Below are 14,668 nucleotides of genomic sequence, written 5' to 3' on the forward strand. Positions count from 1 at the left end.
CTGTGAGGCACGTCGGTTGCAGCAGCCGAGATTGTTGGTGGACCTCCCGGTGTAGTGGACGAGGGCGTAGATGAGGTAGCTCCAGTGCGGTGGTGAAGCGCGACCGTTGTCTTCGTCGTTGTCGTCCGGCACAGAGGTGGGGAAAGAGATGAGACGAGGGGCCATTCGAACTTTGCTTGGGTTGGCGGCGAATTAGGGATTTGAGCAATCTGGGCCGAAAGGGGGGGGGTGGAGAAGGGACATTTTGCAGGGCTGGAATTGGGGCCGCCAGATATTTCAATCCGAAATGTGGAAGCACGAACTTATTTTGTCGTCATCCTTTTTTTTGGGGGGGAGGGAGGGAGGGGGGTGGGTGGCTGGGTGCTACGCGTCCGTCCGACACATGCGGCCACCACGACACGACCCTGGTCTGCCTGGTGCGCCTACATTTGAGAATGCAAACAAATCTTATTTCATTTGCAAGCCAATCTGTATGCATTACCATGCCCGTGTTTTCCTTGCAATAATTAGTCATTCGAAACGAGATACTCCCTCCGTACAATTGCGTAAGTCGTTTCAGACAACTTAAAATGAACTGTTTTGCACATTGTTTGAAATGTCTTCAAGGTCTTATAAAAATGAGCAGAGGGAGTACTATAAATTAATTAATCAGGAGTTATTTGAAAAAAAAATCAAAATGGTATCCACGCTAACGTGGATTAGAGTGCGTGTCACATAATTAGTTATTTGAATTAGAGTGTGTGTCACGTAGCGATCTCCAATTCTAACGTGGATTTCGCATTTCACTATATCCACGCTACTTTTTAATACAAATTCATATGTATATGATGAACACCATGGTAGTGAGAAAACTTTTGGATAGATTCAAACATATGACCTACAAAATAGCACAACAAATCGAGTCAATGTCAACTTTTAGAAACCTAGTATGGCACGAATTCGAAATAATTACCCATATGCATGGTCCTTGATAACCCACAAGTGCAGGGGATAGTTGTAGCCTCTTTCGATAAGTAAGAGTGTCGAACCCAACGAGGAGCGAAAGGTAGAACAAATATTCTGTCAAGTCCTATCTGCCACTGATACGACTCTACGCATGCTTGACGTTCGCTTTACCTAGAACAAGTATGAGACTAGTAGTACTTTGTAGGTGTTGTTGGATAGGTTTGAAGGGTAATAAAGAGAACGTAAATATAAACTAGGGGCTGTTTAGATAAAGAAGCAATAAAGTAATATAGCCAGTGTGGAAAAGTGGTGGTAGGAGTTGTGAAATTGCCCCTAAGCAATTGACTATGTTACTAGACCGGTAATCACTATTGCAATTCTATTTGAGGGAGAGGCATAAGCTAACATACTTTCTCTTCTTGGATCATATGCACTTATGATTGGAACTCTAGCAAGCATCTGCAACTACTAAAGATCATTAAGGTAAAACCCAACCATAGCATTAAAGTATCAAGTCCGCTTTATCCCATATGCAAACAACCTACTTACTCGTGTTTGTGCTTCTGTCACTCATGCCACCCACCGTAAGCAAATCATGAACATATTGCCAACCCTACAGAGGGAATCCCTCACGCTTGCGCGACACGGAGGGCACAATAGGACAGCACCAATAATAAAACATGCAATTCAAACCAATCATAGCAATTCATCAATCACCAGTGGGACAATGAAAATCTACTCAGACATCATAGGATGGCAACACATCATTAAATAATAATATGAAGCATATAGCACCATGTTCTAGTAGAGGGTTCGGCGGGTTGCGGGAGAGTGGACTGCTGAATATAGATGGGGGAAGGTGATGGAGATGTTGGTGAAGATGGTGGAGGTGTTGGTGATGATCGCGGTGATGATGATGGCCCCCGGTAGCGCTCCGGCGCCACCGGAAGCAAGGGGGGGAGAGCCCCCCTACTTCTTGTTCTTCCTTGACCTCTTCCCAAGATTAGAGAAGGGTTTCCCCTCTGGTCCTTTGCTCCCATGGCATGGGAGGGGCGAGAGCCCCTCCGAGATTGGATCCATCTCTCTGTCTCTCTCTGTTTCTGTGCTCCCAGATTCTGCCCTGGCACCGTTTCTTTTATATCCGGAGATCCGTAACTCCGATTGGATTGAAACCTTCGCCCAGATTTTTTTCCAAAAATTAGTTTTCTTGCGGCCAAAGTAGAGCATCAACCGCCTTACGAGGGGCCCACAAGGGTCAGGGGCACGCCCAGGGTAGGCAGGCTCGCCCCTGCCTCGTGGCCACCTCAGGCACCGTTTCGCGTTGATTATTCCTCCGAAAAATTCCAAATTTTCCAAAATAATTCTCCGTCCGCTTTTATCCTGTTTGGATTCCGTTTGATATTGGGTTTCTGCAAAACATAAAACATGCAACAAATATGAACTAGCACTGGGCACTAGATCAATATGTTAGTCCCAAAAATAGTATAAAAAGTTGCCAAAAGTATATGAAAGTTGAATAATATTGGCATGGAACAATAAAAAATTATGGATACGACGGAGACGTATCAGCATCCCCAAGCTTAATTCCTGCCCGTCCTCAAGTAGGTAAATGATAAAAAGGATAACTTTTGATGTGGAATGCTACCTAGCATAATCTTGATCATATATCTAATCATGGCATGAATATTAAGACACGAGTGATTCAAAGCAATAGTCTATCATTTGACATAAAAACAATAATACTTCGAGCGTACTAATAAAGCAATCATGTCTTTTCAAAACAACAAGGCCAAAGCAAGCTTATCCCTACAAAATCATATAGTTTGGCGATGTTACATTTTCGTCACACAAAATGCCCCCACCATGCACAACCCCGATGACAAGCCGAGCAATTGGTTCATACTTTTTAACGCGCTTCAGCTTTTTCAACCCTCACGCAATACATGAGTGCAAGCCATGGATATAGCACTATAGGTGGAATAGAATATGGTGGTGGGGGTTTATGTGGAGAAGACAAAAAGGGAGAAAGTCTCACATCAACGCGGCTAATCAACGGGCTATGGAGATGCCCATCAATTGATGTCAATGCGAGGAGTAGGGACTGCCATACAACGGATGCACTAGATCTATAAGTGTATGAAAGCTCAAACTGAAAACTAAGTGGGTGTGCATCCAACTTGCTTGCTCATGAAGACCTAGGGCATTTGAGGAAGCCCATCGTTGGAATATACAAGCCAAGTTCTATAATGAAAACTCCCACTAGTATATGGAAGTGATAACATAGGAGACTCTCTATATGAAGAACATGGTGCTACTTTGAAGCACAAGTGTGGTAAAAGGATAGTAACATTGCCCCTTTTTTTTCTTTTTTTTCTTTTTTTTCGCGGGCTTCTTTGGCCCCCTTTTTTTATTTAGGCTTCTTTGGCCTTCCCTTTTTTTATTCTTTTTTTCATGGGGCAATGCTCTATAATGATGATCATCACACTTTTATTTACTTACAACTCAATATTACAACTCGATATTAGAACAAAGATATGACTCTATATGAATGCTTCCGGCGGTGTACCGGGATGTACAATGATCCAGCATAGCAATGACATCAAAAAAGGACAAACCATGAAAACATCATGCTAGCTATCTTACGATCATGCAAAGCAATATGACAATGAATGCTCAAGTCATGTATATGATGATGATGGAAGTTGCATGGCAATATATCTCGGAATGGCTATGGAAATGCCATAATAGGTAGGTATGGTGGCTGTTTTGAGGAAGATATAAGGAGGCTTATGTGTGATAGAACGTATCGTATCATGGGGTTTGGATGCATAGCCGAATTTTGCACCAACTCTCAAGGTGAGAAAGGGCAATGCACGGTACCGAAGAGGCTAGCAATGATGGAAAGGTAAAAGTGTGTATAATCCACGGAGTCACATTAGTCATAAAGAACTCATATACTTATTGCATAGGTTTACTAGCCCACGAAGCAAAGTACTACTACGCATGCCCCTATGGGATAGATTGGTAGGAAAATACCATCGATCGTCCCCGGCCGCCACTCATGAGCAAGACAATCAAAGAAACACCCCATGCTTCAAATTTGTCACACAACGGTTACCATACGTGCATGCTATGGGACTTGAAAACCTCAAAACAAGTGTTTCTACAATCCACAACTACCCACTAGCATGACTCTTATATCACTATCTTTATATCGCAAAACTATTGTAAGGAATCAAACATATCATATTCAGCGATCTACAAGTTTATGTAGGATTTTATGACTAACCATGTGAATGACCAATTCCTGTCATCTCTCTAAATAGATATAAGTGAAGAAAGAGAGTTTAATTATTTCTACAAAAGATATGTCCATGCTCTAACAAATATAAGTGAAGCAAAAGAGCATTCTACAAATGGCGGTTTTCTATGTGAAGAGAAACAGGCAATCCATACTTCAAATGATATAAGTGAAGCACATGAAGCATTCTATAAAGCCATACTCAAAAGATTTAAGTGAAGTGCAATGAGCATTCTATAAATAAACCAAGCACTATCTCATACCAGCATGGTGCATAAAAGAAAAGTGAAAACTAAATGCAAAAGACGCTCCAAGACTTGCACATATCGCATGAATGAAACGAATACGAAAACATACCGATACTTGTTGAAGAAAGAGGGGATGCCTTCTGGGGCATCCCCAAGCTTAGACGCTTGAGTCTACTTGAATATTTACTTTGGGTGCCTTGGTCATCCCCAAGCTTGAGCTCTTGCCTCTCTTCCTTTTCCTCATATCGAGACCTCCTCGATCAAACACTTCATCCACACAAAACTTCAACAGAAAACTCGGTAAGCTTCGTTAGTATAATAAAGAAAATCACTACTCTAAGTAATATTGCAAACCAATTCATATTTTGTTTTTGCACTGTGTCTACTGTAATATAACTTTTCCATGGCTTGATCCACTAATATAAATTGATGGTTTCATCAAAACAAGCAAACTATGCATCAAAAACAGAATCTGTCAAAAACAGATCAGTCTGTAGCAATCTGAACATTCACCATACTTATGGTACCCCAAAAATTCTACCAAATTAGGAAAAATAAAAAATTTGTACATCAAGACAGTGCAAAAGGAATCAGAACCATTTGACGTTCCAGCAAAAAAATGTAAAATCGCGCACTACAGCCAAAGTTTCTGTCCTGTACCGTACAAACCAACAAGCATTGTAAACATCCTAAAGGCAAACCTTAGAACATTATTTTTATAATACAATGGAATTGTACAAGGGGATAATTATTTTTGATTGAAATTTTCTGTAATTAAGATTCACAAAGTTTCCGTGAGCATGAACAAAGTTCAAGGAGCTCTCCCACTTCAACAATGCTTGCCTTTCTCACTTTCACTTTCCTTTTTGAAAAGTTTTGGGTTCCCCTCTTTATTTTATTTTTGTTTTTAAACTGTATAAAAGCACTAAGCAGAAATAAATGACACTCTAAAACTTCCGGGTTGTCTCCCTGGCAGCGCTTTCTTTAAAGCCATTAAGCTAGGCATACAGTGCTCAAGTAGCGGATCCACCCGGATCCCAAGGTATATCAAAGCCAATTTTAATTAACAATGATTTGTTTAGTAGTGAGCACAAAGTAACATATTTCATGAAACAACAAAGTCTAACTCTCTTCCTATGCATCGGCATGTCATAAAAGAACAATTCCTGCACACCAAGTAAAGGCCAATGCATAGTTTAAGCAGTTTCTTGCAATTTTATCATGTTGGAAACATAGAGAGGTGGAGATATAGATACTCTCTCATAATAATTGAAACTAGGAGCAGAAAGCACATGCATATTATATCTATCAATATCATCATGTGCAATAGTAAAATGCAACCCATCAACATAATCCTTAATAAGCACAAACTTCTCTGATATAGTGTAGTTGGGAGAATTCAAAAAGATAATAGGACTATCATGCGTGGGTGCAATAGCAACAATTTCATGTTTAACATAAGGAACTATAGCAAGTTCATCTCCATAAGCATAATTCATATTGGCATCTTGGCCACAAGCATAGCAAGCATCATCAAAAAGGGATATTTCAAGAGAATCAATGGGATCGTAGCAATTATCATCGCAATCATCCTTCGGTAAGCACGAAGGGAAATTAAACAATGTATGAGTTGGAGAGTTACTCTCATTAGAAGGTGGGCACATGTAGCTAGTCCGCTCTTCCGCCTTTTGTTCTTCGCTCTCCTCATCATCTTTTTCATCCAATGAGCTCACAGTTTCATCAATTTCTTCTTCCATAGACTCCTGCAAAATATTAATCTCTTCTTGGACAGCGGAGAAGTCCTCAATATATGGTTTAACATAGGCATTACAAGCATAATTGTCATAACAATATTCAAGTATGGCAAAATTTTCAGATTTGTAGAGAGTAGCATCATACTTTTAACCAAAGAAGCAATTTCATAAGCACCCTTAAAAGCAACAAATTCTTCAATTTGTTGAACATCATAGTAATTATAAACACCCTTAGCATACGAAGATACGATTCCATTATCAATAAACTCACATTGGTAGGGAAGGTGTTTCTTAGGGTTTTCAGAACAACAAGTAACATCATATATTTCACATAAATTCCAAGCATAGCATTGCAAATGATGAATTTGATCCAGTAAAAGTTTACCTTTTTCAGATATACGGTGTCACACATAACAAGCATGCTCATCTAAAGATTTGCCCTCAACTAAGCTAGTTGGGGTTTCAGCACGAGCACAAAGGGATCGAAGATGATCCAAGTAAAAAGCTTCAGGAGTGTGATAGATTTTGAGTGGTTCTTCAACCATTGGTTCAGTAGGTACAACTAAATTTTTTGGTATTTTCGTTTCCTACCCATTATTAAAGATAGAGAACAACTAAGAACATCAAATAAAATTTACTTAGTGATAAAGCAAACAAGCACACATGAGAATATTCACCCCACGCTATGACTCCCCGGCAACGGCGCCAGAAAAAGGTCCTGATAACCCACAAGTGTAGGGGATAGTTGTAGCCTCTTTTGATAAGTAAGACTGTCGAACCCAACAAGGATCTAAAGGTAGAACAAATATTCTCTCAAGTCCTATCTGCCACTGATACGACTGTACGCACGCTTGACATTCGCTTTACCTAGAACAAGTATGAAACTAGTAGTACTTTGTAGGTGTTGTTGGATAGGTTTGCAAGGTAATAAAGAGAACGTAAATATAAACTAGGGGCTGTTTATATAAAGAAGCAATAAAGTAAATATAGCGAGTGTGGAAAAGTGGTGGTAGGAGTTGTGAAATTTCCCCTAAGCAATTGACTATGTTACTAGACCGGTAATCACTATTGCAATTCTATTTGAGGGAGAGGCATAAGCTAACATACTTTCTCTTCTTGGATCATATGCACTTATGACTGGAACTCTAGCAAGCATCCGCAACTACTAAATATCATTAAGGTAAAACCCAACCATAGCATTAAAGTATCAAGTCCCCTTTATCCCATACGCAAACAACCTACTTACTCGGGTTTGTGCTTCTGTCACTCACGCCACCCACCATAAGCAAATCATGAACATATTGCAAACCCTACAGCAGGAATCTCTCACGCTTGCATGAAACGGAGGGCACAATAGGACAACACCAATAATAAAACATGCAATTCAAACCAATCATAGCAAGTCATCAATCACCGGTAGGACAATGAAAATCTACTCAGACATCATAGGATGGCAACACATCATTGGATAATAATATGAAGCATATAGCACCATTTTCAAGTAGAGGGTACAAAGGGTTGCGGGAGAGTGGACCGCTGAATATAGATGGGGGAAGGTGATGGAGATGTTGGTGAAGATGGCGGAGGTGCTGGTGATGTCGCGGTGATGATGATGGCCCCCAGCAGCGCTCCGGCGCCACCGGAAGCAAGGGGGAGAGAGCCCCCCTTCTTCTTCTTATTCCTTGACCTCCTCCCTAGATGGGAGAAGGGTTTCCCCTCTGGTCCTTGGCTGCCATGGCGTGGGAGGGGCGAGAGCCCCTCCGAGATTGGATCTATCTCTCTATCTCTCTCTGTTTCTGCGCTCCCAGATTCTGCCCTGGCACCGTTTATTTTATATCCAGAGATCCGTAACTCCGATTGGATTGAAACCTTAGCCCAGATATTTTTCCAGAAATTAGCTTTCTTGCGGCCAAAGTAGAGCATCAACCGCCTTACGAGGGGCCCTTGAGGGTCAGGGGAACGCCTAGGGTAGGCAGGCGCACCCCTGCCTCGTGGCCACCTCAGGCACCGTTTCACATTGATTCTTCCTCCGGAAAATCCCAAGTATTGCAAAATAATTCTCCATCCATTTTTATCCCGTTTGGATTCCGTTTGATATTGGGTTTTTGCGGAACATAAAACATGCAACAAACAGGAACTGGCACTGGGCACTAGATCAATATGTTAGTCCCAAAAATAGTATAAAAAGTTGCCAAAAGTATATGAAAGTTGAATAATATTGGCATGGAACAATAAAAAATTATAGATACGATGGAGATGTATCAGTCCTCAGTTCAAATCTTACAATGTACACTGAATTGAAACATCGATATTAAGTCTCGTACTATCTACATTCAAATGTTGTTTTTAGCCCCCCCAGCACACATGCTACATACTTCCTGTATCTGTCAATCTTCCTCTCCTAACCACCTTAGGAAGCTACCGGTTTCCAACACACGTTTATTCTTTCTCTACATGTTTCGATCTCTAACTCTCTCAACTACACAACCCCCCTTTTCCACTCTGTTACCAAATGTATTTACCTCACACACCCGCCATTGCACCCCATGCCGAGCTCTCTCTCTCTCTCTCTCTCTCTCTCTCTCTCTCTCTCTCTCTCTCTCTGTCTCTCTCCCTCTCCCTCTCACCCTCTCGCGCTAAATACATGCATTGCCTATCTAGCCCCCCAACCTCTCGTGCGCACCCACACACGTTGTCTATCTAGGTCACTCCCTCGAGACTGTCTCACTCTTTCTTCCGCACGGCGGGCCACAATCACTCAATCTCGCTCTCTTTATCTGAGTCTCGTTTAACCTCGTTTTCTTTCACACACAAATGATATATCTCCCTGTTCGGGCCTCGATCAACACACTCTATACTCTCTCACACAGATTGTCTATCTAGGTCAGTCCATTGATACGTCTCCAACGTATCTAGTTTTCCTAACACTTTTGCCTTTGTTTTGGACTCTAACTTGCATGACTTGAATGAAACTAACCCGGACTGACGCTGTTTTCAGCAGAACTACCATGATGTTGTTTTATGTGTAGAAAAGAAAAGTTCTCGGAATGTCCTGAAAATCCTCACAGGCACTTTTTGGAATTAATAAGAATTTATGGGCGAAAGAAATACACCAGGGGGCCCACACCCTGTCCACGAGACAGGGGGCGCCCCCCTATAGGGCGCGCCCCCCTATCTCGTGGACCCCCTGGACCTCCACTGACCTCAACTCCAACTCCTGTTTCACGTTCGGGGAGAAAAAAATCAGAGAGAAAGTTTCATCGCGTTTTACGACATGGAGCCGCCGCCAAGCCCTAATCTCTCTCGGGAGGGCTGATCTGGAGTCTGTTTGCGGCTCCGGAGAGGGGGATTCGTCGCCGTCGTCATCATCAACCATCCTCCATCACCAATTTCATGATGCTCACTGCCGTGCGTGAGTAATTCCATCGTAGGCTTGCTGGACGGTGATGGGTTGGATGAGATTTACCAAGTAATCAAGTTAGTGTTGTTAGGGTTTGATCCCTAGTATCCAGTATATTCTGAGATTGATGTTGCTATGACTTTGCTATGCTTAATTCTTGTCACTAGGGCCCGAGTGCCATGATTTCAGATCTGAACCTATTATGTTTTCATGAATATATGTGTGTTCTTGATCCTATCTTGCAAGTCTATAGTCACCTATTATGTGTTATGATCCGACAACCCCGAAGTGACAATAATCGGGATACTTCTGGGTGATGACCCTAGTTTGAGGAGTTCATGTATTCACTATATGCTAATGCTTTGTTCCGATTCTCTATTAAAAGGAGGCCTTAATATCCCTTAGTTTCCACTAGGACCCTGCTACCATGGGAGGGTGGGACAAAATATGTCATGCAAGTTCTTTTCCATAAGCACGTATGACTATTTTAAGAATACATGCCTACATTACATTGATGAATTGGAGCTAGTTCTGTGTCACCCTATGTTATAGCTATTGTTGGAAATATGCCCTAGAGGCAATAATAAAAGGATTATTATTATATTTCCTTGTTCATGATAATTGTCTTTTATTCATGCTATAATTGTATTATCCGAAAATCGTAATACACGTGTGAATATATAGATCACAATATGTCCCTAGTGAGCCTCTAGTTGACTAGCTCGTTGATCAACAGATAGTCATGGTTTTCTGACTATGGACATTGGATGTCATTGATAACGGGATCACATCATTAGGATAATGATGTGATGGACAAGACCCAATCCTAAGCATACCACAAAGATCGTGTAGTTCGTTTGCTAGAGCTTTTCCAATGTCAAGTATCTTTTCCTTAGACCATGAGATCGTGTAACTCCCGGATACCGTAGGAGTGCTTTGGGTGTACCAAACGTCACAACGTAACTGGGTGACTATAAAGGTGCACTACAGGTATCTCCGAAAGTGTCTGTTGGGTTGACAGGGATCGAGACTGGGATTTGTCACTCCGTATGACGGAGAGGTATCTCTGGGCCCACTCGGTAATGCAACATCATAATGAGCTCAAAGTGACCAAGTGTCTGGTCATAGGATCATGCATTACGATACGAGTAAAGTGACTTGCCGGTAACGAGATTGAACAAGGTATTGGGATACCAACGATCGAATCTCGGGCAAGTAACGTACCGATTGACAAAGGGAATTGTATACGGGGTTACTTAAATCCTCGACATCGTGGTTCATCTGATGAGATCATTGAGGAGCATGTGGGAGCCAACATGGGTATCCAGATCCCACTGTTGGTTATTGACCAGAGAGCCGTCTCGGTCATGTCTACATGTCTCCCGAACCCGTAGGGTCTACACACTTAAGGTTCGGTGACGCTAGGGTTGTATGAATATGAGTATGCAGCAAACCGAAAGTTGTTCGGAGTCCCGGATCAGATCCCGTACGTCACGAGGAGTTCCGAAATGGTCCGGAGGTAAAGAATTATATATGGGAAGTCGAGTTTTGGCCATCGGGAAAGTTTCGGGGGTCACCGGTATTGTACCGGGACCACCGGAAGGGTCCCGGGGGTCCACCGGGTGGGGCCACCCATCCCAGAGGGCCCCATGGGCTGAAGTGGGAGGGGAACCAGCCCCTGGTGGGCTGGTGCGCCCCCTTGGGCCCCCCTCTGTGCCTAGGGTTGGGAACCCTAGGGGAGGGGGCGCCTCCACTTGCCTTGGGGGGCAAGTCTCCCCCCTTGGCCGCCCCCCCCCCTAGGAGATCCCATCTCCTAGGGCCGGAGCCCCCCTGGGGTCCCTATATAAAGAGGGGGGTGGGAGGCCAGCCGTAACCTGACATCTGACGTCTCCCTCCCCCCTTGCTACACCTCCTCCTCCCGTAGTCGCTTGGCGAAGCCCTGCCGGAATCCTGCTGCATCCACCACCACACCGTCATGCTGCTAGATCTTCATGAACCAGTCCTTCCCCCTTGCTAGATCAAGAAGGAGGAGACATCATGCTGACTGTACATGTGTTGAACACGGAGGTGCCGTCCGTTCGGCGCTAGGATCTCCGGTGATTTGGATCACGACGAGTACGACTCCCTCAACCCCGTTCTCTTGAACGCTTCCGCTTGCGATCTACAAGGGTATGTAGATGCACTCCCCTCTCTCATTGCTAGATGAACACATAGATTGATCTTGGTGAACATAGGAAACATTTTATTTTATGCAACATTCCCCAACAGTGGCATCATGAGCCAGGTCTATGCGTAGTTCTCTATTGCACGAGTAGAACACAAATCTGTTGTGGGTGTATATGTTGTCAACTTTCTTGCCACTACTAGTCTTACTTTGCTTCAGCGGTATTGTGGGATGAAGCGGCCCGGACCGACCTTACATGTACGCTTACGTGAGACAGGTTCCACCGACTGACATGCACTAGTTGCATAAGGTGGCTAGCGGGTGTCTGTCTCTCCCACTTTATTTGGAGCGGATTCGATGAAAAGGGTCCTTATGAAGGGTAAATAGAAGTTGACAAATCACGTTTTGGTTATTCGTAGGTAAGAAAACGTTCTTGCTAGAACCCTATTGCAGCCATGTAAAATATGCAACAACAATTAAAGGACGTCTAACTTGTTTTTGCAGCAATTGCTTTGTGATGTGATATGGCCAAAAGTTGTGATGAATGATGAATGATATATTGTGATGTATGAGATCATGTTCTTGTAATAGGAATCACGACTTGCATGTCGATGAGTATGACAACCGGCAGGAGCCATAGGAGTTGTCTTAATTATTGTATGACCTGCGTGTCAATGATTTAACGCCATGTAATTACTTTACTTTATTGCTAAACCGTTAGCCATAGTAGTAGAAGTAATAGTTGGCGAGCAACTTCATGGAGACACAATGATGGAGATCATGATGATGGAGATCATGGTGTCATGCCGGTGACGAAGATGATCATGGAGCCCCGAAGTTGGAGATCAAAGGAGCTATATGATATTGGCCATATCATGTCACTACTATATAATTGCATGTGATGTTTATTATGTTTATGCATCTTGTTTACTTAGAACGACGGTAGTAAATAAGATGATCCCTTATAATAATTTCAAGAAAGTGTTCCCCCTAATTGTGCGCCGTTGCTAAAGTTCGTCGTTTCGAAGCACCACGTGATGATCGGGTGTGATAGATTCTTACGTTCACATACAACGGGTGTAAGACAGTTTTACACATGCAAAAACACTTAGGTTAACTTGACGAGCCTAGCATGTACAGACATGGCCTCGGAACACAGATACGAAAGGTCGAACATGAGCCGTATGGAAGATATGATCAACATGGAGATGTTCACCGATGATGACTAATCCGTCTCACGTGATGATCGGACACGGCCTAGTCGACTCGGATCATGTAACACTTAGATGACTAGAGGGATGTCAAATCTGAGTGGGAGTTCATTAAATAATTTGATTAGATGAACTTAATTATCATGAACTTAGTCTAAAATCTTTGCAAAATATGTCTTGTAGATCAAATGGCCAACGCTCATGTCAACATGAACTTCAACGCGTTCCTAGAGAAAACCAAGCTGAAAGATGATGGCAACAACTATACGGACTGGGTCCGGAACCTGAGGATCATCCTCATAGCTGCCAAGAAAGCATATGTCCTAGAAGGACCGCTAGGTGAAGCACCCATCCCAGATAACCAAGACGTTATGAACGTTTGGCAGTCACGTGCTGATGATTACTCCCTCATTCAGTGCGGCATGCTTTACAGCTTAGAACCAGGGCTCCAAAAGCGTTTTGAGCAACACGGAGCATATGAGATGTTCGAGGAGCTGAAAATGGTTTTCCAAGGCCATGCCCGGGTCGAGAGATATGATGTCTCCGACAAGTTCTATAGTTGTAAGATGGAGGAAAATAGTTCTGTCAGTGAGCACATACTCAAAATGTCTGGGTTGCACAACCTCCTGTCCCAGCTGGACATTAACCTCCCGGACGAGGCGGTCATTGACAGAATCCTTCAGTCGCTCCCACTGAGCTACAAGAGCTTTGTGATGAACTACAATATGCAGGGAATGGTGAAAACTATTCCTGAAGTATTTTCAATGCTGAAGTCGGCAGAGGTAGAAATCAAGAAAGAACATCAAGTGTTGATGGTCAATAAAACCACCAAGTTCAAGAAGGGCAAGGGTAAGAAGAACTTCAAGAAGGAAGGCAAAGATGTTGCTGCGCCCGGTAAGCCAGTTGACGGGAAGAAGTCAAGGAATGGACCCAAGCCTGAGACTGAGTGCTTTTATTGCAAAGGGAAGGGTCACTGGAAGCGGAACTGCCCCAAATACTTAGCGGACAAGAAGGACGGCAACACTAAAGGTATATTTGATATACATGTAATTGATGTGTACCTTACCAGTACTCGTAGTAACTCCTGGGTATTTGATACCGGTGTCGTTGCTCATATTTGTAACTCACAGCAGGAGCTGCGGAATAAGCGGAGACTGGCGAAGGACGAGGTGACAATGCGCATCAGGAATGATTCCAAGGTCGATGTGATCGCCGTCGGCACACTACCTCTACATCTACCCACGGGATTAGTTTTAAACCTCAATAATTGTTATTTAGTGCCAAGTTTGAGCATGAACATTGTATCTGGATCTCGTTTAATGCGAGATGGCTACTCATTCAAATCCGAGAATAATGGTTGTTCTATTTATATGAGAGATATGTTTTATGGTCATGCCCCGATGGTCAATGATTTATTCTTAATGAATCTCGAACGTAATGTTACACATATTCATAGTGTGAATTCCAAAAGATGTACAGTTGATAACGATAGTCCCACATACTTGTGGCACTGCCGCCTTGGTCACATTGGTGTCAAGCGCATGAAGAAGCTCCATGCTGATGGACTTTTAGAGTCTCTCGATTATGAATCATTTGACACATGCGAACCATGCCTCATGGGCAAAATGACCAAGACTCCGTTCTC

Source organism: Triticum dicoccoides, chromosome 2B (assembly GCF_002162155.2).
Source record: "Triticum dicoccoides isolate Atlit2015 ecotype Zavitan chromosome 2B, WEW_v2.0, whole genome shotgun sequence".
In the NCBI taxonomy this organism is placed as follows: Eukaryota; Viridiplantae; Streptophyta; class Magnoliopsida; order Poales; family Poaceae; genus Triticum; species Triticum dicoccoides.